General features: G+C 37.8%; 1 protein-coding gene across 9 annotated transcripts in view; it reads right to left on the reverse strand.

The window, feature by feature from the left end:
* LOC129134979 (uncharacterized) overlaps positions 1–22,729 on the reverse strand; it is a 279,312-nt gene that overhangs the window by 210,861 nt on the left and 45,722 nt on the right. For 2 of the 9 annotated variants that reach the window (XR_013181063.1, XR_013181067.1), the window contains exon 1: positions 13,484–13,820. The exons of the other annotated variants lie outside the window; for them this stretch is intronic. The gene's annotated coding sequence lies outside the window, so the exon portion shown is untranslated. Of the gene's footprint in view, positions 1–13,483; positions 13,821–22,729 lie in introns of those variants that run through there. 9 annotated transcript variants of the gene reach the window in all.

A 22,729-nucleotide genomic window follows, 5' to 3' on the forward strand; every position in this document is an offset into this window, starting at 1 on the left:
CCTCAAAAATTATGTCTGAATGGATCACTGTCTATATCAGTTTTGACAGGAGGTTTCACAGGTAAAAGACAACACAACAAACAAGTCCCAATAGTCAAGTTCAGATAATACAGATATCATGTTCTCTGTCCTTTATCCATTTAAATCATTCTGAAATAATGATTTGCACTCTAAAAATAATAGTTCAAAGAGGAATTCATTTAGGTTACATACACAGTGTTAACTTGAATGATCTTACATTTCTGGTTCTGCTTTTTCTTTTTAAGCTATAAGCATCCACTACATGTAATTGTATTTATGTATGATATGATATACTTAGGCTTATGCAATTCAGTAGGCCTTGTAAAACAGTCTTAAAAGCCTAATGAGAAGTCACAGTTGAAAAGTACCATTCACAGGAATTCTGGCTCCTTAATACGATGTGGTTTTCATATTGATGAGTTGAATAATAAAAATAACTTTTTCCTTCTTATGTTTTAAATTAATGGAATGGTAGAGAATAGCATACATTACACATACTAAAGTTGGCATACAGTACACAGTTGAGACTCATATGTAAAGATGTGGAAAAGGGGTGGATGATCAAATGTAAGGGTGACCAAATAAGTTCTTGAGGAAAAACTCTGTGTAGGAGCAGCTACCAACAAGGTAAAGCCTCACAAACCCAGCTGCAGATTTTCTCCTCATCTAAAACTTCTCTGTCAGGTCCCTGTTTATACTCTCCAGCTGCTGCCTCCTTTCCTTGCCACCCGAGGCCTTTCCCAGCTGTTCTCCTTCTCATCCCGAGTCTCCACCATCTACATGCTCCAGCTGCTAGATTATTCAAATGGATGCTATGGGCCAAACAGTCTATAATCAATTAGTTAACTCAAATAACTTCTGAATTTACAAAGAGAGAGAGGACCATCCAACATGTTGCTTTTAGACACAGCACTCAGATTACTTTATGTTATTCAGGTTTGTTATTTCAAAAATGGCAAAATAATAGGCTGCATTCATTGACATCTATTCATCTGTTGCATCACTCCAGTAACACAAAGCACTCATAAACCCACATTAATTGGTGTTTTAGGGCAGGTTTATGGCTACAAGCATTGCTAAACTATTGCAAAGCAGAAGCAAAACTAAGGCTTTCCCCATTATCCCAGACACTACAAACATCAACAGATATTTACACTGTGGTCTAGCTGTTGATTAAATTGACAATTGCCATTTTCAGCTCTCTCATTTCTGCTCCATTTAGCATGTGCTCAGCTACTTTCATCTAGCAAGGACCAAAGAAACCAGATGACATTTTGAGAGAATCTTTTTGAGATGATCCCTTGCTTTTATTTATATACATCTATATAGCCCATGTATTTCTATCAAAGACATTTACACTGGGCTAAAATCCATGCTCCATATGGATACAAGATAAGATATGATTGTAGGTAAAACATAGAAAAAAGAAGAATAATGAAAAGAAATCCAAGCCAAACATCTTTTATAGATCTTGCCATCAAGTACAACTGAATGAAAGTACATACAGAGGGACTTCATAGGTTTCTCTGAATGTATAGCGTATTGCATAGACAAGCAGACAGCATCAGGGATGGATTCAGACTTCCAGTTTATATTTGTTTTTGTTCTATTATGATGAATCACTTTTAAAAAGGATGAAATTTGAAAAGTTTCAAATAAGCAGTGGTTCCTTCCTTATTACAAGACCAGGTTTGGGGGAAAGGGATCCTAATATCTTGTCTGCATTTGAATGAAATACATCAAGTTTCCCAAGTGCTTCAGCTATGTATATAAATATACATATTACAATATATAAAATATATATAATATATATAATACATTCCACATTTGCAGATGGTCTCTGTACTTATATTTAGCTTCATTGTCATCAAGAGTATGACAGCAGAATACTGTTCAAAGGAGCTGCTTTATAGATGCAATCAGGGATTTCAAATGGAGGCTGGTTTAATCACAAGTTCTGCCTTCATCAAAACCAACTTTTCTATTTAGGGAAACACACTGGTTTTAATTTAAATGCCACTGGTGCACAAAGGCTAATGCAAGACTAGCTGAAAAGATTTTAAGTGTTTCAATCTTATTGCAATAAATATTTTCGCTCCGATTTTTTTTTAATTCAGCATGTTTAATTACCAGGCTTCTGTTATTTCTGCTCTTTATAGAGAAATTCTAGCAACACACTTCTAAGAGGGCTAAAATTACTCTCTATATAATCTACCCGCAGGGCTGTGATCTGAATAGAAACTGTGTTACTTGATTCATTACACAGTACGCTTCTGTTGTGCATGTTTTTCTCTGCCACCATATGACAGAAGTACTGGCACAGTTCTTTCCAGTTTATCAACATTTGAGATGTCCCAAGTGAACCAAATAAATTATTCTTTTCTTTAAAACCCAAGCAGCACAAAGCCAAGACTGAGTTTACCTACCACATTTAAGTTATTCAGATAAATTATGGGCATTTCTGTGCATCTCTCACACAACCCCTTGGGGTTTTTTTAAGATTTCCCTCAAGCTATCAACAAATGCCCCTGCATAGCATGACCTAAGCAGAGTTCAGTATCCATCTGTTTCTGATTATGTCAATTTATTATTGACTATGAATATTTTATATATAAAGATTGCTTTTCTCAGCCTTCACTCACTGAGTCTTTACAAAATATTTCAATTTTATCTTTGTGAAAAGTTTCCAAGTCCTTGACTTTTTCATCATATGAAGTTCTGAGAACTTATCTGTCTCAAAGCCTCCACTTCTTCCAGAAAACCTATTAGGTACCAATCTCATGGCTTTCTTCCTTTTCTGGACACTCAAAAGGCCCCTTCTCCCACACCCCAGGAGATTTTCAAGAGGGGTTCTACATGATGAAATAAGCAGTTTCATCTCTCTCTCACTACCCACACTCAAGGGGTGTTCCATAGAGCTGCTTTATGTTTTTCACCTTTCCATACAGGTCTTCTTGAGCTACCACAAAACTGGAATTAGCAAAAAGGGAACTGCTGGTGTTTTGTTGTGCTAATGATGCCTGCTTGGAAAGGAAAAATGTGTGAAGCAGAAGTAGGACCGAGCCCTCCACAATGCTAACACGTGCTTCACCTACCTCACATGCACTTTCTGTCACTTTCAGCATTTTGTGGTAGAGTCACCTCATGCTTTTCCTGTGGCCTGCTTCCCTTAGGGGCATTCCTTGTGCCCAGCAGAACTGCCTGGTGGGAAAACAGCAAGAGCCTCTGGATAAGGGCTGCCATGAACCGACACAAAAAGGGAAAAAGGAAATTTAATAAAGTAATTTTACCTGCTGTATTGGCACACACAGTGCTTTTGCATGAGGATTTTCTAAGCCCAGAGCACATTAGTTCCACTCTGTGTGCCTCAGTGTACCTTGCACAGATGTATGGGAGTCCTAAGCACATAAACAGCCTCTCTGGTTTACTGGGGGCTTCCTCTATCAAGAGCCAGCTGAAGCATGACTAGATGCCTGATCCATGAAGGAGGGAGGAGAAGGAGAAAGAAAATAATTTTCTCTTGCAATGGGACTTTTCACATTACTGAGCTACTGTAAGTATTGCACAACCTGTGGTTAAACACCTCCGAGAAAATCTGCATCCTGAACCCCCTGACTTCCAACATCCCAAAGCAGAGCTTTTGGAAGTCACACACAAAAGTCACACATGGATTTCAAGGCTGTTGGATGCAGGCCTTTCCATTTTTTGGTGCAGAAGCACGTGCAGTAAGCCGTAACCAAATATGTGCTTACATCTGGAAGCACTTTAAAAAATGTGATTAAAATGTAAAAAACATATGAAACACATGATTTTGCAGGAAGTTCTAACATCACAACATGCTGCTAAAAGGAAAAGCACACTACTGGTCTGGCCCCTGGTTGTTGAGAGGGCATAGAATTGGAGAGCCCTGAAAGGGAGAAGAACTTGCTTGAAAGCAATAATTGGCCATTGCATGCACACAGAATCTGTCCTTCAGAGATTTGCCAGGGTTTATCCACCAAAAAGGGTGTTCAGAAATACCCAAAAAAGGGCCAACAGAAGGACCTTCGTATGCCACAGAAGACTTTATGCTCTGCTTTGCCAGGTGCAAGAATGGAAGACGCTCCAAGGGAGTCCCTCAAGCTCTAAAAGCCCTGAAGAGGGGAAAAGACTGGAGTGCTGAGCACTGGAGCTGTATGCATGGCAGATACTGGGGAATGGTCACTGTGGCTACATCTGTTATCCAGCATTTCAAAGTACAATATACATCCTAATTGCTACCAACCTCTTAAATTCAGCTGCAAATTCCATCCAAATCTCGTTGCTGAATGGAATTCTGCTAGCAGTGACCTGAATCATTTAAATTTCCTGTTGCTTCTGGTAACATCTCCATTTCTTGCAAAATACATACTTACAAGTAGTACCTTTCCAAAACAGTCCATAAAAGACAATTGTTCCTTAAATGTGAAATATTTCTATTTTTCTCTTATAAATAAACTAGTGATTGCTGATGATCATCATCTGGCATTGATGTTCATTCAGCTTGTAAAACAAAAAGTGCAGTAATAGAAAATGAGTTGGTGTTTTTCCTTATCTTGAATGACATTAGGAGAAGGAAAATTACCTCACACAAGCTACAGCACTTTAGAAAATCAAACCTATGTAATCAATAGCATCATAAAAGGCAGTAGAGATTAATTTCCATTAAAGAACCTTGTTTGGCTGAGAAATAAAATGCTGTTTTAAAAATTAAGTAGCAATGATAGGAAAGCATTAATATTTTTAGTATTAACATGCTCATCTTTAGAAAAGACTAATCCCAAGTTTACAAAAGCCATTTGCAACTTGCCCAAGGTAAAATGGAATACGTAGACAGTTTAAATGTAAACAAATAGAAAATACTGAACTGTGTTCAAATCAAATTTTTGTCCTCTTCTAAACACATCTATGCTGACTTCAACCCAGCCAAGTAAAGAACCAAGTTCTGGCTAAATTCATACTTGGAAAAAGTAGGTTTCCTCCTAAAGTTTATTACCGTATTTCATATCTCGTCATCCCTATTTTACTGTTTATACAGAATTTAACTGCAGTTGGCCATCTCATATGAAAGATTAGTAGGAATTTGATGTGTTCAGTACAGTTTGTGAAGACTGAAATAGCATGTGATTTTTCCATGCACGATAAAATGCTCAATAAATAGAAAAAAAAGGCAAACAAGATGTTCTTGTTTGCCTATAGTAAGCAATTTACATCCTTTTAAGATCTTCTGGCATTTGGTCCTTTATTCTTCTGCAATAGCAAACCCAAGGTGTCCTATAAGCACCAGATTGGATGAAACCTGCTTTCCTACAGATTTTTGCTCTTTGCTCTGTTATTCCACATTCTTTCTTCTCACTGCAAATGGCCGTATCTCTCCACATTGCTTATTACACTGTCACCTGGCAGGAGAAACTGTACTGTGATGAGTCTGGGACTGCACACATTTTGTTTGGCCACTGAGCCACTGCCAAGCAGAATGTCTAACAGCTATGTTCTGCCTGCCTCTTCCTCTAAATTGGCACCAGTTGTGGGTTTTTTCCTCCATACACTCACAGATTTTCATAAAACATGATATTCATTGAGAATTTCACCTTTCAGATTTAACTGAGAGACACAAAAGGGTTTGAAACACATGCAGGAGGGAAAGAACAAAGGAGAACATACAAATCTTAGTAGAAGTCTCACTTAGAAATGGAGAGTAACAACAAATATTTAGGATAGTACTGTTGATAATAGGCCAGCTCTGTGAAATCCAGATTGGGTTGTTTGGGGATTTTTTGAAAGATTCTAAGACTAGGCTCTTAAATATGTTTTAAGAACTGAGATGAGGGACCCTGCTTCCAGTAGAGCAGGAATACAGCATTTTACTTTCAAGTGTGATGTGCACCTCAATTAGCACTTTAAACTACAGGACTCTCACTTCCTGACTTTAGATATGCCAATGATCACCTACAAATGCATCCAAGCAGATGTAAGAAAACTACTCACAGAACACAGGTAAATTGACCTGCAAAGTTAAAAACAAACAAAAAACCCTTCCAGGTGGATACTATCAAGTTAATGTACTTGTAGCTAGAAAGCAACACATTCATTTATAAAAAACATAGAAATACTAAAAATATTTTAGCAGTAAGAAATTACATGTTTTAAGTGATTTGCCAAAAGGTACAAAGAAGTTAGATGACACCTTGAGATTTCTATATCCAGAGGTAGATTGAAACTTTTAGTACTTAATGCTCTGGTAAACTCTGAATAAACCCAGCATGACAGAGATGGATGCAGTGCCACTGTGTAGTATGTTTCTGTAACAAAATCCCTATAAAATTATTACCTTTTCAAATATTTAAACTGAAATTAAGGTGTTCAGCCATGCCAATGTCTGAAGTTGAAAGTTCTTTCCATCAGTCCATAACTGGTCTGTCTTAAGAACAAATTCCTCCACCTGAAAATAAGTTGGATGTACAGCTGTACATATGTAGCACAATGTAGATAAAAGAGTTGAATTTTCATCCAAAGTTTCTGACATTTCAGTTTGGCCAGGTCAAAAAAACTGCTGTAATATTTTTCCTTTCAGAGTCCATGCCCAATGACTGAACACTGTCATGCATTGCTTTTGCTTGTCATCTTTCTTTGAGTTTTTTCTAATAGGCATGCTTTGGAAAGGAGGAGTTTTGGCCAAATTTTACATGAAAGAGTGGTGGATAAACACAAGAAATAAAGCATGCCACCAATAAAATTGAGAAGACTGAATTTCCAATTATTTAAAATAAAAGATGGAAGAGATGGAATGAAGTCAAGATTTTGTGTGTCACAAACATGCCATTCCCTAATACATAAATATAAATTATAAATAAGTATTGCTGCAAATATTTTCTATATAATTTTCTATATTTCTATTAAAAAAAGCAATTCAAAAGGTGAATTTGCTATGACCTGCCTGTAAGCAAAAATAAAATGTCTATATACTACATAATGTAGCAGTATATGGCTTGATTTTAAAAAACAAAACAAAATAAACCCAAAACCAATAGGTTTTTGAATATAAGTGGATGAAAAAAAAATAAAGAAACTTAAGTGCTAGCTTTGAGTTATGAGTTGGGAAGCGGCTACTGCCTGTCCTGCCAGAGAGCAGACAGGACCAATTAGCTGAGCTATGTCTACACCAAGGAGTCAAAGAATCATGGAATCATGGAGGGACCTGAAAGATCCTCTACTCCCAAACCCCTGCCATGGGCAGGGTCACCTCCCATCAGACCAGGTTGCTCAAGGCCTTTGCCAACCTGGCCTTGAACCCTTTAAAGACTGGGACGTCTACCAGGGCTGACAATCTCCCAGGGCAACCTGTTGCCATCTCACCACACTCCTGGTAAAGAATTTTTTTTTTTTTAATCTAACCTAAATTTCTCCTCTTTAAATTGGTACCCATCAGTTCACAGCACTGCTGTGAATCACCTGGTGGTAATGTCAGCAGAGATGCAGAAGTTGTTGAGTTATTTCAATTTCATGTATAGTGCAGGAGATAAAGAGGGGAAAAAATCCCCAACACAATTTTTAACACTGCCTGGGGTCCTGCTGAAACTACAGCCTAGGAAAGCTTCATAGAAAAGAAGATGGAAAGAGCATTCATACATTGTCCATGTGAGATGTTCCAACATGACAGTCTTGCTTCCTCTGTTTTTACTTCCCAGCATCCAGCTAAGTCAACTTTGGATACATGCTCATGGCAATTTCCTGCAGCACCCTGGTCTCTAAGGACAGGAGACTCAGTGTTATCCATATGCAATGCCCAGCATGTCTTAAGATCCAAGCAGCAAATAAAAAGAATCAGTGCCTACCTTGACATCTATTGCCAAAACAGGGGTAATAAGTAGCTATAATTTAGCATCTTCAACATATAACAATTTAGAACTCTTTTTATGTCAAGCCCTTTAAAAATAGTCCACAAACCATCTGTTGATCACATTATTCCAAAGGCTGTTTTTCAAAGACTTTTGTTGAGTTCATTTTGTTTACTTCATTTTTAGAAGGAAAAATATAATGCATTCCTACTTCTGCTGCTTAAAATAATTTCAACATACTTCCTTTAACATGAAAAAAAAGGAAAACAAACAAACAAAAGAATCACCTGTGGTTTTGGACAATGGAAAACTTCAGGCAAAAAAAAAAGAAGTTAAAGGATGAGCAAAGTGTCTGAGAAAGCAAATGGTCTGATATATCTTAAAACATGATTAAGTTACCAGATCCAAATTTCTTGGTTGTCTTCCAGACACTGGCAGTAGATAATAAATGAAGAGGAAAAACAAACCACAAAGGAAAGAATTTGAGGAATACTACTTTCTCTATAGCATGAACTATCAATTTTTACAGTTTTTGCCTAATACTGATGTAATTCTTCTTGATGTCAGTGGAAAGGTAGCTGGACCTACAATGGATACTTCTGGAAAAAACCTTCCTTGCGAATTTTCAGCCAGAGTTTGAAAGAAGCTTTATGGGGCTCATAAAAGGTGCATTCTCGTTTCTACACAATTCAAAGGTAGTTCTTTCTAACAGGTTGATTCTGTCATGATGCTGTGTCACATTTTGTATGTTTTTCTGAATAAATTTCTGTGCCAATCACTGTCTCTTCCATTTTCATTTTTTATATGCTATAACTTACTTTCCCCTATACTAAGGGCAGATTTTTATTTCAGGAATTTATTATACACAGACCGAAATAACAGATGCTCAGTGACAACCAGGCCACAATCATGAACTATTTATAAAACACAGACCAAAACCATAGGTAGTACTTTCAGAGGACATTGATCCTCAATCCAGAGGGACTGCAAAATCATGTCACCTTAGGAAATAGGTGATGGTACTTCCACCATAAAAACACACCGTTTTGATTGGCAGAGAAGTGGGGGGGAGAAGAAGCAGTGAGAGAGCACTGGGACACCTCCATCCAGCTCTGCCACAAAGGACTGTTCTTATGAAGATGTGTTCAGCTGCTCCTGCTTTTTGGAAATAATGAAAATTCCCAACAATAATGGGACATTTACTTCAGTGTAGGGCCTTCTCTTTAATTTATCTTTTCCTTTATCATTTAACACAATTCAGTGTGCACTGTTCAAAACTGGACCAATTGCAAATCTTTCACAGTAAATTTATGGTGCATGGAAGACATTTTGGGTTAAGAGGAGATGGGGAGAGCTGATGATGCAAATGGAATACTGTCACTCAAAATGGCCTAAAAGATGGAGAAGAGTGTGCTTTTAGCAGTAGTTAAAGCTGTATTTGTTACCTACCTCTATCATGCTGCTGAATAAACTGAGGTTACATAATTGATACTACCACAGTCTTGGGGTTTTAAAGCTAATGTCAGAATTGGAAAGTTCATCTAGTTATTGCCTGAATCACCAAAAATTTCTGTAACAGAGAGGTAGGTATTTCAGAAACTGGAGATAGCACTGTATGTACTTCCACAGTTGTGGACTTTGGCGTCATGTCCAGTAGAATACTGAGGAATCTTAAATCATTATGGTGCCACATTCAAACGCTGAAAACCATCATGAACACAGTTTTCAACTCCCCTTCTGGCCTCACCCAATCCCTACCAAAATCTTTGGATCTTCAACAGAGTCTCAAATAAAGCCATGGGTGATAAAAAGAATTTAAAGTGGATGGCTTGGTCAGAGGAGAGGCAAAGCAAAGTGCATTGATATCACGCATCTCCCCCAGAGCCAAGAACCAGAATTGCCAAAAGTCCTTCCAAAGGACAAGAACATTTAAAAAGTTGCAGGGATCTTGTAGGAGTTGAAAAAAAAACCAAAAAAGCAACTTAACCTGTGCTCAAAAAATATTCATAATCTGACCTGATGGATGTAACCATCCATCCTCACCCCTACCTGCACAGCTAGACAGAGAGAAGTATATAAGAGGATAAAGAAACATAAGAGAATGTTAGGTGGAAAAGAGAGGCTCCATATCACATCCCGCACTCTGAAATGTTGTGATCATAATTTTGGAAGGAACAGCCTACTTTCTTGGGTGAATTTATAACTTCAGTTATAAAACTGGCTGCCAGAAGTGGAAATGCTTCTGAACAAACCCACAGAAAGACAACAAAATTCCCAAGGCTCATCTCAAATCATTTTAGACAGGGTGGGTTTCTTCTCTCATGCCGTGCTCCTTCTACTTTTAGGTCTCCTCTGGTTTGCTTTTTAAAGTTCTGCCTCTCTTATTACTGCTCCAAAAGTCACTTCTGCTTCTTCTCTCTGATCATTTGCTTTTACTCACATATTAAAAGTACTTAAGTCACTTCACAGGCCAAATGTTTCTCCTTTCATCTCTTCTTCTTTACTCTTAATCATCACCTTTTGGGAAAGTCTTCCAGTGAAGAATCCAGTGATGGTTTGAATAAGTTGTTGGAAAGTAAAAGCAAACTGAAAGTTAATTTGGGTATTCCAAAGATCACGTTCCAACCCGATCATGAGTTGCAGCTGAGATGAAAAATTTCTATTTTTGTTTTTTTTAATTCTTAAAAAATTCTTTCAAAATTACTAGGAATTAACTTAGAGTTACTTCTTTACTTCATCTTAACAACACTGTAATTCACTGACTCCACAAATACTAAAATTCTCTTATACCTGCCAATTTTCCTTCATCTATTATTAGAGACATCAACCTGTCATAACAGCACAAACTAGTTCCTCTCTTTGAAAGAAAAATCAACTATTATTCTTGAATTTCCATGATTTCTATTGTGACTCTAAAGATATGCATAGGTGCCATGCACACCTGCTTCTCTTATTATACTGATACCAATAAAAAGGAACAGATCTAGTAAATAAAGGGTTTCCTTCTTCCATACAGAACAGAATTAAACTAAAAGTGAACTTCCAAAATCACTTTCTACGTAATTCACAAAACAAGTCTATTTACTCATTCAAAAACATTAATAATGTAAAATAAAAACCTTTCAAACATTTTGACCTTTTCAAAACTACTTTTTTTTTCAGTAACTGTTGTCAGGGAGAACTAAAAAAGATTGTATAATTATTTTAGTCTGAGCTCATAGTTCTTTGGATTTCTCTAAGAGAGAATAATAGCATTTGGAGATATTGATGTTTAAGCTTCCTGCCAGTCACATTAAGTTGTGCCAGGCCTCAGACAGCCAGTGAGAATACCACGTTTAATCATCATTATTTCTGGCTTTCCTTGAATCACAGAACACAACTACTGTGAGCAGATATTCTGCTTTTAATAATAGATATAGGTATAAAATCCTCAGTAAATTCTTCTCTTCCTCGTTAAACCTTTTCCCCTTCCTCAGGCTGGTCATCAGAGCATGAAGAAATGGTTGATAATCCTCCAGTCTGGTGTCACAACAGCACTGGTGCATTATTTTGCCAGTGGAAACCCCAGAACACAGAAAGGATGGATCCTCTGCTCGTGCGCCTATGGAGGAGGCGAGCACCCACCTTCCCCTGCTCCCCCACCAAGGGCCTCGTGACCACCAGGATTGGGGGGAGACCCCAGGCCTCCAAAGCTGACAGGAGACCACCTTCTCAAAATTTCTTTTGTGCAAAGAGCACTTCAGCATGTATTCCTCACTCACAGCATGGCCAAGAAGGAAATAGTACATTTATGCTACCGAAGAGAACATATTTCTCTCACTCAGAGCAAGCCTGAAACTCCAAAAAGAAAAGAACACACTTAACTGAACTAAGAGCACAAATCAAAGATTTTCTTGTGGAAAGAAATGCTTAGCCCAAGTCCAAATACACAGAAATTCAATTCAAAATAAGAAAAGTTTGAGGTCCACTTATGTTGCAACATTGCATTCAAATCTCTATTTCTTAGCATTTCTCTGGCACAACCCCCACTTTCTACTAAAACCATTTTCAAAATTGATGGGTGAACTCAAACTGGCAAATAAGAAAGGACACAATAGGTGAACAACATGACTGCACCTGAAAGGGACTCTAACATCTGATCAAATCAGATCTGAAAGATCATCTTTTTTTTTCAAGCAAGCATTCTCCTAATTGTTAGGTAAGCATAAAAACAGAAAGACAGATCAAGAAAGAAGTAGTAACGTACCCTCTGCGCAGAGTTCATCTGACCAACTTCTTACACTGCATATTAGAATTATCCTATCAAATGGGGATTTTCCATTTAGCCTCAAATAACTGCTACCTAATTTCAAGATTTTTTTGTGCACCTGAATTATATGATAAAAATAATTTAATACAGAATCACACTTCTGCTGACGGAAAGCCAGACTCTCCTCTAAATTGCAGATATCTTAAAACCTCACATAGAGGTTTTAAATTTGACATGCCTTGATGATTTATTACTCTAAATTTCATCCACTCAGCAGTTTTCACAAACATATTTCTAACATTACTGTCAACATGAAGTGTTTAATTCTGTTGCTGTGCTAATGAAGGAGCTTTTTCAAACTCATAACTGAAATAACATTATAGCTCAGATCATATTTATTACCATTACACTAGATTACTCATGTATCTAACAAAATCTGCTCAAGAACTTATCCACAAGTGTCGTGTTTCCCTCCTTAAGCAAGTAAAATGTTATAAAAGCTTTATTTTCTGTATAATTGTGCAACTTACCTAAAATTTAGATAGCTCTCTGGTAATTTTGGAAATATGTATCAGAATATAAATCCTTTTTTCTCTCAGCAGAAATCAGAATCTCAGAATATTGTTTTAAGAAAAAATTACATGCATCACAACAAAGGAATTCAGAAAAGCTGCAGGAAAGCTTGAATAAATAAAATAAATATGGATAGAATAAAACTGGCCTCCTCCCAAAGCCCGAGTTTGTCAAAAGAACAAAGCACACACAAACAGCATGTAAAACCTGAATTCAAAATACATTTATAAAAAAGGGATGAGGACACATGTTTTTTCTATTTCAGCTTGAAAAATAAAGGGACACGGCAATGAGTCTTGCTGGCAGGCAGATAACTCATAGGCCCTGACCCTTCGACTCACCAGGAATTCAAACACAAAGCTCTTTTCATAGTGACCGTGCCATACATTCTCAAGATAAGGCAGCGAAAGAAGGAGCAATGGAAAGGTGCCACAAAGCTCAAACTGCAGAAAACTGCACAGAAATTATGTTCACTTATTCACCTCCATGCAGCTGCACACCAAATGCTGGCTGCACAACGATTTCTTCCCAAATCAGAAGCCATGCAGTGTGCTTTTAGACACAGGACCTGTCTCCTGAAGCAAGAAAAGCACGAGAGAGAGCAAGCAGCAAGGAAAGGGCTCTCCCTGTGCATTTCTGTATCGTTCAGAACTGAAGTGCACATCCGGAGAAATCATCTGGAACACAATGAGCTCTGCAGAAGGATCGCTGTGGTAAAACGGAAGGGTTTTTAGAGACAACACAAAAAGCTACATTTCAAACAACATTTCAAATCTGGACTCACCATGAATAAGCAACAGTTGCCTGAAGTTAGTGTGTTATTTTCTGCCCTGTTCCATTGCACTTTTTGCCTAGTTGTCCAACACTTGGTAGCTCAGAGCTGCCACACAGAGGCCCCTTCCGTGATCTGGCTTATTTGCCTGTCAGTTTGAGTCTCAGCTTCTGTATGATGCAGCTGTGCACTTTGCTGAAGGTCTAATATCATTTCCATAAGCTTTCTCCCTGCCTGGAGCAAGCAGTTTGTTCTCCCTGCTCAATAAATACTCAGATCACTTTTCTGGTACTCACAGGGATAAAGCTTTAAGTTGTTAAGGAGTTCTTACTAAGTAGTGGGTGGAGAACATAAGCTCAGTACAAGGAAACTCTGCGCATAATCAGAAACTGAGAAACTTCCTCCCTTTCCCCCAACCCCTCCTCTCAACAGGCAAAGCTGCCAGTGCCTCCTTTAGAGAAATTTAGGAATGTAAAGGGAGGACTCAAAGGGGCCCAGTCAGACAAGCCTTTCTCAATCAATTAGCTTGCAGCCATTACTTGTGACCCTAGGTCACACAACATAAGTGTGTGGGGTGTGCCTTTAGGGGTACACCAAAGCTACTTATTAAAACTTACATAACCAAAAGTGTTCAAAATCAAATAACTCCAAAAGCTGGAAAATATTTTCCATGTACCAGTTTTGAAGGAAGGAGAGTTTTGCATGAAGAAATGCTGCTTTACTTTTCCAATAACAAATCATTTAATGCAGGAAACTAAATTTTTTTATACTCAAAAAAAAAAAAAAAAGAAATGTGAGATGCATAAGCAGACTTTAGAGTGGTATTTGTTTTATGATTATGCAAAAACTAAATAATACTGGCCTGAGTGATATTTGATGAAGCACGCAATCATGTTTTTTTAAAATAAGACTATTGTGTGTAGCTGCAAAGACATAGATGTTTATAGGACTATTTAATTAATTAATGAAGTTCATCCCCTGTACTTCAGTCCTTTGCAAGAAGCTAGTTCTCAGCATTCAGATTCCATTCTTCATTTTAATACTCCAACATAACAAATTGAACAATTTACTTTTAGAAAAGTATAGAAAAGAATATTTGAACACTGCATTAAGTTATCCTGCCCTAAACACACAGGGAAGAGAGGGTGTAACGTGCCACAATTCCCACACAACAAGGTTACACCCCTTGGTGTGAAGGAAAACTTCAAAAAGACCCTCAGCTTCATATCCTGCCAACCCAATGACATGGAGATGATGCCTTGGAAAAAACCATGAGGGAGTCCTGATTTGAAAAGCAGATCTATGACAACCCCTTTCTGGGCCAGGCAAGATCAATGCACTGCAGGGGCGATGCACTTTAATCTCCAGGTGCATCACAAAGCATCTTTAAGGAGTGCCATAGATCAAGGCTTATACACAGAAAAAAAAAAAAAAAACCAAAAAAAAAAGAAACATTTTAGCCCAAACTTCACCATCTACTGAAGATAATGGAGAAATAGCTACACAAAAGCTCACAGAGGTCTCAGGGAAACACATAACCATGTAGGAAAGTAGTGGTCATGTAGTGGAGTTGATAGAGGGTGTTGTAGACAACCTGCAATCTTCATGTCCCTTCCCTGTTAAAATCCCAGCCAAACTCTCAGAACAGGCATCAGGGCTCGTGTTAGTTCAGACATTCATTCAAGAGATAAGATTGCAGGATCAGGGCCACTGAGTAAGCACGCTGGTGTAAGGATTTTACTTCTGTCTTGCATATAAGACAGCATTTAATAAATTAGGTCACATTTATATCCTTGGAAAGCCCTGGCAGTAGAAATAATAATCATGAAAACTTTAATTTTGAAAAAAAAAAAAAAAGGGTTCAGGATTATGACACTGGACTGGAATTTAGGTTATTTGGGTTCTGTTCCCATTCGTGTTTCAAGTGGCCCAAATTATTTGGGACATTGCTTCAATTTCTGCATTTATTTCAAATTGCCCTTGTCTTGCAGTTGTAAAGCCTTCAGTTCCCCAAAGTCTATGAATAAAAAAAATGGATCATGATAATAATCTTCAGTATGCAAATCCCTTCAATACTGGTTCCCAACACATGCTCTGCATAGTGGAATTAGAGCAGGATTGAATATAAAATATTTACTGACCCTGGACTTCTCAGTCACTGAAAACAAGAAAACTATCTACATCAAATCTTTTGAAATCTGTGCAATCTCCAGGAGATAAAAACAAGTCCATATACATGATTAACAATATAGGCTTTGTTCTTTCCCATTTAGCCCTCTAAGTGTAAGGCTCCTGGAAAGCTTACAGGGTTGGTTGCTTGAAACTCAAAAGGCTGGATTCCCTAATAGTAGAAAAAAATGGGAGGACTGTGCCTGTGAAGAGACAGGCTGTCTAGAGTGTTGCTCTCAGCAAGTGTTAAGAAAAGGAGAACTCATTCCATCTTTGTCCAGTCTCTGTGAACTTCCAGGCTGAAGCAGAGGAATTACCACTGATTCCAGGTTTCCCTTTAACCCACAATTTCCAAAGCAAGATGCATCCCAAGCAGACCACTTCAATATACGTTCACACCTTTCCTTTGGAAAAGTTGATATGGAAAATTTACAACACAAATAACAAAGAAATGTAAAGGATGTTTTTGATGTAACTTAAAACAATGCTTCCACACCAGAAATAATAATAGAATAATGGCTCCTCCTGGCACTGTTGAGTCCCCTGGCTAAGGACTCTTCCTTTTCCTGACTGCTGGCTGCAAAATTACCACTCCATTGGCTCCACTCCATGGCTGCCACATTTCAGCCACGCAAAGGCAATGTGAGCCATTTCAAAATTATCTCTAACAAAGAAAGACACAAAGTTTGAATGAGATGCTCATGCTAAATATGGCAACCAGGAATATACAAAACTCCTTTAGCATTCTCAGGGTGTGGTGCTATGAGCAAGACTCCTTTTAATTAATGGAAGTAACCACCACCTTTAGTGTTTCCACATTTACATTCTAATAAGGATCAGCCCAAAAAAGACTATTTCAGGAAAGGATAATAGAAGTTTTCACATATTTTTCCACATTCTGCTCTCTTTCCTCAAAAGTAATTGAATTTGGAGGGATCTACCTAAACTAGCCACTTTTTTTTCCCCTCATTTTGCATGTTCTTATAGACTTAGTAAATACCCAGCTCCTTGGATCAAGGCATTTTCACACTTACTAACTCAGAGTCACCAAGGAGATTAAATGTGCAAGAATTTTATGAGATTTTCTTTGCATGTGCAGATATTCAGACCTGGATTACACCCAAGTTCAATGTGATCAATATATGATCATGCTACATTAAGGGATCCTTTGAGAATAAAAGGGATTTCTTGTTATTTGGGAGCTTTTTTCTGCACTGGTCAATAGGAAAAGCAACATTAATTCACAGAACTAGCTCTCCTCCTCTGTTATGCTCTTAAATGCAATCAAGGAAGATAAACTATGTTCAAAACATTTGTAGCAGAATCACATGTGTAAAGTTTATAGTGTTGATAGTGGTACTCAGCAGATATTCATATCTTAAGCCATAAGCACTCTACATTAAAAACAACTGCTCCTTTAAGAAATAAAACTCATTCTATTAAAAAAAAAAAAAGCTTGCAAATACACTACAGTACTTTGAAACAGATCCTTCACTCTTTAAGCCTTCTTCCCCTGCGTTCCCCCACCCCCTTTTCCTTTCAGGAAACAAAACTCAAGAAGAGAAAGAGAGGGAGAGTCAAAAGGTTACAGCCGGCTTGTAAGTGCAAAGAACGTGAGAGGCCCATTCTTCCCCTTAACACCTGACATCCCAGGGTACATTTTACATTTTCCCTGCACTGAGGCTGCTGGATTAGCCATGCAGCTCCTGGTGGTAATGCAAGCTGTGCATCTCATTCTCCATGCACTGCTACTTAAAGGTCTTCTCCTACCCCCGCTCCTGTAAATTATTCTCAGTCCTGCTACACAATTACAAGCTTAATTAAGGACAATTTGCATTTTGCCATGATTAGACTCCATTAAATACCTTTTCTGAGCCCCAGATAACAGATAAGAATTCATTCCTGGAATTTGGAAGTTTGAAAAAGTAAAATCAGTAAAATTATGCATTTATTCTTAATTACTAATAAAACCCAAGAGAGAACCTGACACAAAGCTAATGTTAAAGCTTTGATTTTAAAAAAATCTTGATCAACAACCTTTGTGACAGCAATATAACATTCATGCTGCCATTCCTTGGCTCAGAATACCCAGGTTTCCATGATTTCCCACTGGTGAAACCCATCTAAGGCTTGTTTGTAGCAGGTACAGAACAATGAACATGCCAGAGAGAACTACCAAATTCCCAAAGTCTTTGCTGCACTTTCTCTAGGATGGAGATTCCTTGTAACCCTCAGAGGTAGCTGAGATCTGCTTGCTTGGCTGATGCTGTAGGAACAAGGAAACAATTACCTCTAATTAGGTGCATAATCGTGCAAAAGATGGAGAAGGACTGAGAACAAAGTTAATTCTAAACACCAAAAGTCTTCAGGCTAAAGGACAAAAGAGAAACAAGATTGATTAGGGTAGAAAAGGTACAGTTCACAAAAAATCAACATCTAGCTCCAAAAAAAAAAAATAGGAGGAGAAAGAAGGACAAAATAATTACTTGGAATTTCCTGCTATTAATAAATGCTATGTTCTAATTTAAAGATAACATTTTCAAACAGGATCCAAATTCCAAGGTGAATCAGAGCAAAAAACTTTAGCAGTTAATTAATAAAATGCTGGAAGTGAGAACGTGGCAGAAAACGCCAGTTCCTTGCTGTAGAGGGGTAGCTCTGGGGTGTTGCTCAACAGCTGCAACAAAAAACATCAATCCCTGCTTCCTCCCAACTACCCCATGCTAAGCACCAGCCAAATGCTTTCTGCTGTGGGTACAAGGCACTTGGTTTGAAGGTACAGGTTTTCTTTATAGTGCAAAGCAAATTTTTTTATTTTCATTATAAGTTTCGTTTCTTGGATTTTGCAAAATGTCTTGGTCTGGTCACTACTAAGAGCAAATGTCACAAATATTGCAGGAGGAATCTGAGAAGGGGGAGAAAAAAATCAAAGAGGCATATGAAAACTCTGGTAGTTGATAGCCAGGCTTTCAAAAGGCCTGGCTGAGGCAACTCAAGCATTTACGACTCAAATGTGTGAAAAATCCAACGAGAGCATCCCAAAGATGGTTTGAAGGAAGATGACACAAGTGCACAGCTTCTTTAAGAAGATTTTATAACTAGCAGAGTAAAAGTTGCCTGAAGAAATTGGTTTTTACAACTTATTTAGGTGCACTGTGGTAAAAAACCTCCTTCAGCTGATTTGATTTCCTAGAAATGAAAACAAGTGGGTGTGAATTTTTTATTTGGTACTTTATTGAAGGACTAAGATAATTTATTTATTTTTAAAGTTGCTTGGGTCTTAGAAGTATGAGTGAATTCAAAGACAGAGATTAAAGAGAGTGCAGTCATTCCAGAGACAAGCTGTAAATGAGATTTTAATGGGGTCTGTCCATCACCTCACCAGTAACCTGCCAGGTAACACCACAAAAGCCCTCACTAGACCTGCCTTCCAGCCAGGGTGGTTTGATTCAGCTTTGTTCTTCAGGTGAGAGGTGCTATTTATTTGGACCACAGAATCAGACCAGATATATACACAAGCACTAATTATCTCAGCTGCATTTATATTTGTAAAAAAATAGACCTAGAAGACAAAATTCGTGCCAAAAAAATCCTTGAAGGGAAAGATACATAAACAAATTCCAAGCATCCCCATCAACATATCAACAATTTAATTTTTGTGTACAAAAACTGACTGGCTGGTGGCAGCTGACTGGAGGTGGGGGAATACAGGTTGAGCAAATTTAGGCTGTAAGTCTAGCCCAGCATGCTCAGCCACAGACCCTATTGTTTAAAAAGAAGCAGGTACTTAGCTCTAGCTGACATGAATGAAGACTTGCTAAAGTACCTGTCTGGTGGAGATCCTGCATCTTCACACATATCTCATTACATTAATCCTTTCATGTCTGCAAACCCCACCCCATGTTGCCAATGTGGACAAGCAACGAATCTGTTCTTGAAAAAATCTGAATGTCCTAAAAATGCTACAGAAGTTTTCAAGTTTAATCTCATAACATACATGAAAATACATGGATAGATAAAATCTTTTTCTGCCATTGCCCACATCAGCATTTAACATGCGCTTTCAGAAGAAAAGTCTGGAATTTTTACCTACTGTATATCCAGGCACACCTCCCTGACAGAGAACTACAATGGGAAAAAGCTTGGTAATGCTTCTTCCGATTTATTTTCTCTGAAGTTGATGCTACTTTGTCTGTGAACTTTTTTACTTTTTTTTTTAAAGTGTCATGAAAAACATGACCTTGCTGAAGCTTCGGAGACAAAAATGAATTCTCAGTAGAAAAATATCCCTAAAGTAGATTCTCTCTCTTACCAGGGAATGCTCCAGCAGTCAACTTCAATTTGCCTTCAAGACAAAAAGGCATCTCTCTAGGGATAAAAATCAATCCCCAAACTGTCAGCAGCAACACACAAAGTTTAAAAATGTGCTTAATTCAGCACAAACAAATGCTTGTAAATTGTCAAGCCAATATGAGAGAAGTGTCTCTTCCATTAAATAAAATCATGAGCTAAACGAAAAAACTAAAAAGAGGACAAAGACACCACAAGTAGATATATTTTATCCACCTGATATCTATCAAGCACACTTGTACAGAATAATAAGAAAGCAGTCTTTACTAATAGAGTGCTGATTAAGTTTAAAATTATTTTAATTGCTACTGACTTTTTTAAAGGTCTTCATTACTGTGGTGTTCCTGTGCATGCAAAAGCACATCATCTTCTCCACACAGCTTGGCAATGGGAGCAGTTTGGGACAACATAAACTCAGATTTGCAATCCAAAGGTGATCCATACTCAGTGACAGGGAAATCAGTTTTCCAGCTTGGAGATGTCATCCCAAATGGCAACAACTGAGAAATGACTGAAGCCATTGCTGGGCTTAGATGTGCAGCAGGGGTGCCCTTGTCCTCCTGTGCCTTTGTCCTCCTCCCCTCAAGGCAGAGCAAGGTTACAAGCCCCAGCTGGGAGTGCTTGCCTTTCTCTTCTTGTGTACCTCGTGTCACCTATGGAAACTGCTCCCACTGTCCCACCCTCCTGAGGTGACCTTGCCCCTTCCTGGCAGCACCCTGACATGCTGGAAACTGCTTCCACACCCCCCAGAGCAAAGAGGTAAGGGGCAGGGGCTGCTTGGAACTTGTGTGGGCAGGCAAGGACCTTCCCCATCTGTCCATTCTGCCTGCAGGTGCTCTGGAGATAGGGATGGGACTGTGTGGTGGGTTTAGTTCAAGCCTTTACTGCATTCCAGGATGCCACTGATCACAGCAGGGCAGAGACAGAACATCCTAACAAAAGAAATAATACAGCCATGACAGCTGTTACTGTAATTTCTCCCCAGGATAATGAGAACTTGTTCTTTTCCCTCTATAACTATGTTTCATACCCTAGGAGATGAGCCTATGATGATCAACACTCATAAGAAACACACTCAAGATTTGTGTAGAGCTCCACCCCTGGTCTCCTTAATCGTCAATGAAACAACTTAATCTTTCTGCACCCCAGTTTCTGATCTGAAAATTTCCATCTTGAGTATATAATATGGACTTTGTTATCAAACAGGTTTAATGCAATAACCAGTAAAAGCCTTTCAGTTTTGTTCTCATGTGTGGCTGTATACATCAGAAAGTCACGAAACAAGAAAGAGCTATTCAGTGTAAACAAGGTGTTTTGCAAAAAAAAATAGGCTATGTTTTCCCTAAAAAGCCAAACTTGCAATGACCCAAAAATAAAACTAAAAACCCCCATCTTCCTCAGTAAAGATCTAACACAGACTCAAAGATCAAGTTTCAGTGATTTCTGCAAAATAACACCAAAACCTCCATTTGTGTTAAAAATGGAAAGGCGTGTTCTACAGTATTGAAAAATCCACCATAAATCAGTTAAAATACACAACCATAAATACATATGAAAACAAAGCGAATGGACATTGCAAAAACCAGGAAGGTTTCATAAAGCAAAAAATCAAGTAGGGGAACCATCACAGAAAAATCAGCAATAACCAAAGCACAAGATAGTGCTATTTGATGTGTAAAATGTAAAAAAAATATCTTTTGTGTAAAATGTAGAAAAAATAGACCCAGTTCCATGCTGGATACGCACCTGGATATGTCAAGACAGACACAACCATGTGTCATTATATGTTAACAGAAATATTTGTTAATATTAACATATATGTTAATTTCTGTGAGCACAGAAATACTGCGAGTTGTGAACTTTTAGGTAGAACAAGAAAAAAGAAAAAAAACCATAAGAAAAAACATTGACATCTCCTTCTGCTGTTACTTTCAGAAGTAACAACAGTCAGATATCCACACACTGACAGAAAGTGTCACACAATTTCACTTTTAAGGCAATAATGCTAGAAAAGGAATGGCTACTGCTTCTCTCTGAATTGCTTCTCTATAAAGCTTTCTATGGAGACTGCTAAGGATTGAAAAGGGAGGAAAGTACTCCACATTTCCTGATTTATGTAGAAAATCAAAAGTCTAGGTTATTTGCAGCTGATACTTCAGAATGAACAGAAATCTTTTCATCACTACTTTGGCAAATAAATTTTCTGATACATGTGATCAAAGGCAAAGATTAGCTCAGGAATCTGGACATCATTTATTTTGGCAGTGTGCATATGTTAGTAGATTCTTTTGGTCCTCCCTAGGATTAACATGTATTTTGAGAGATAGTATGGGGTCCATACAAAAATCTGAAATTTCAAAGCCATATTGCTTAGTCCAGTCACCCAGGAAAGTGAACTAGAACAATTAAACTATCTAGCATTCAAAAATAAGTCTGCAAACTGTTCCAGAAGAGAGTAAAAATTCATAATAAAGTATTGGAGATCCTTCTCATTAGCTGATTCCCTCTTCCATACAGTACATCATCACCTGAGTTCTCCCTGTAACTGCTCTTACTATTAAAAAATATTTTTCAAAAATATGTATAATAACTGAAATACTAGTTATAAAGTCTAACTATTATACATTGAATGAAAAATCATAATTTTTCTTTGGTTCTCATAACACTGAACTATTTAAGTTTTTAAAGAGAAATTACTTTCATGGAAGACAACGGTTGTTGCTCAGGTTCACAGAATAA

The sequence above is a fragment of the Agelaius phoeniceus genome, chromosome 2 (genome assembly GCF_051311805.1).
Source record: "Agelaius phoeniceus isolate bAgePho1 chromosome 2, bAgePho1.hap1, whole genome shotgun sequence".
Classification (NCBI taxonomy): Eukaryota; Metazoa; Chordata; class Aves; order Passeriformes; family Icteridae; genus Agelaius; species Agelaius phoeniceus.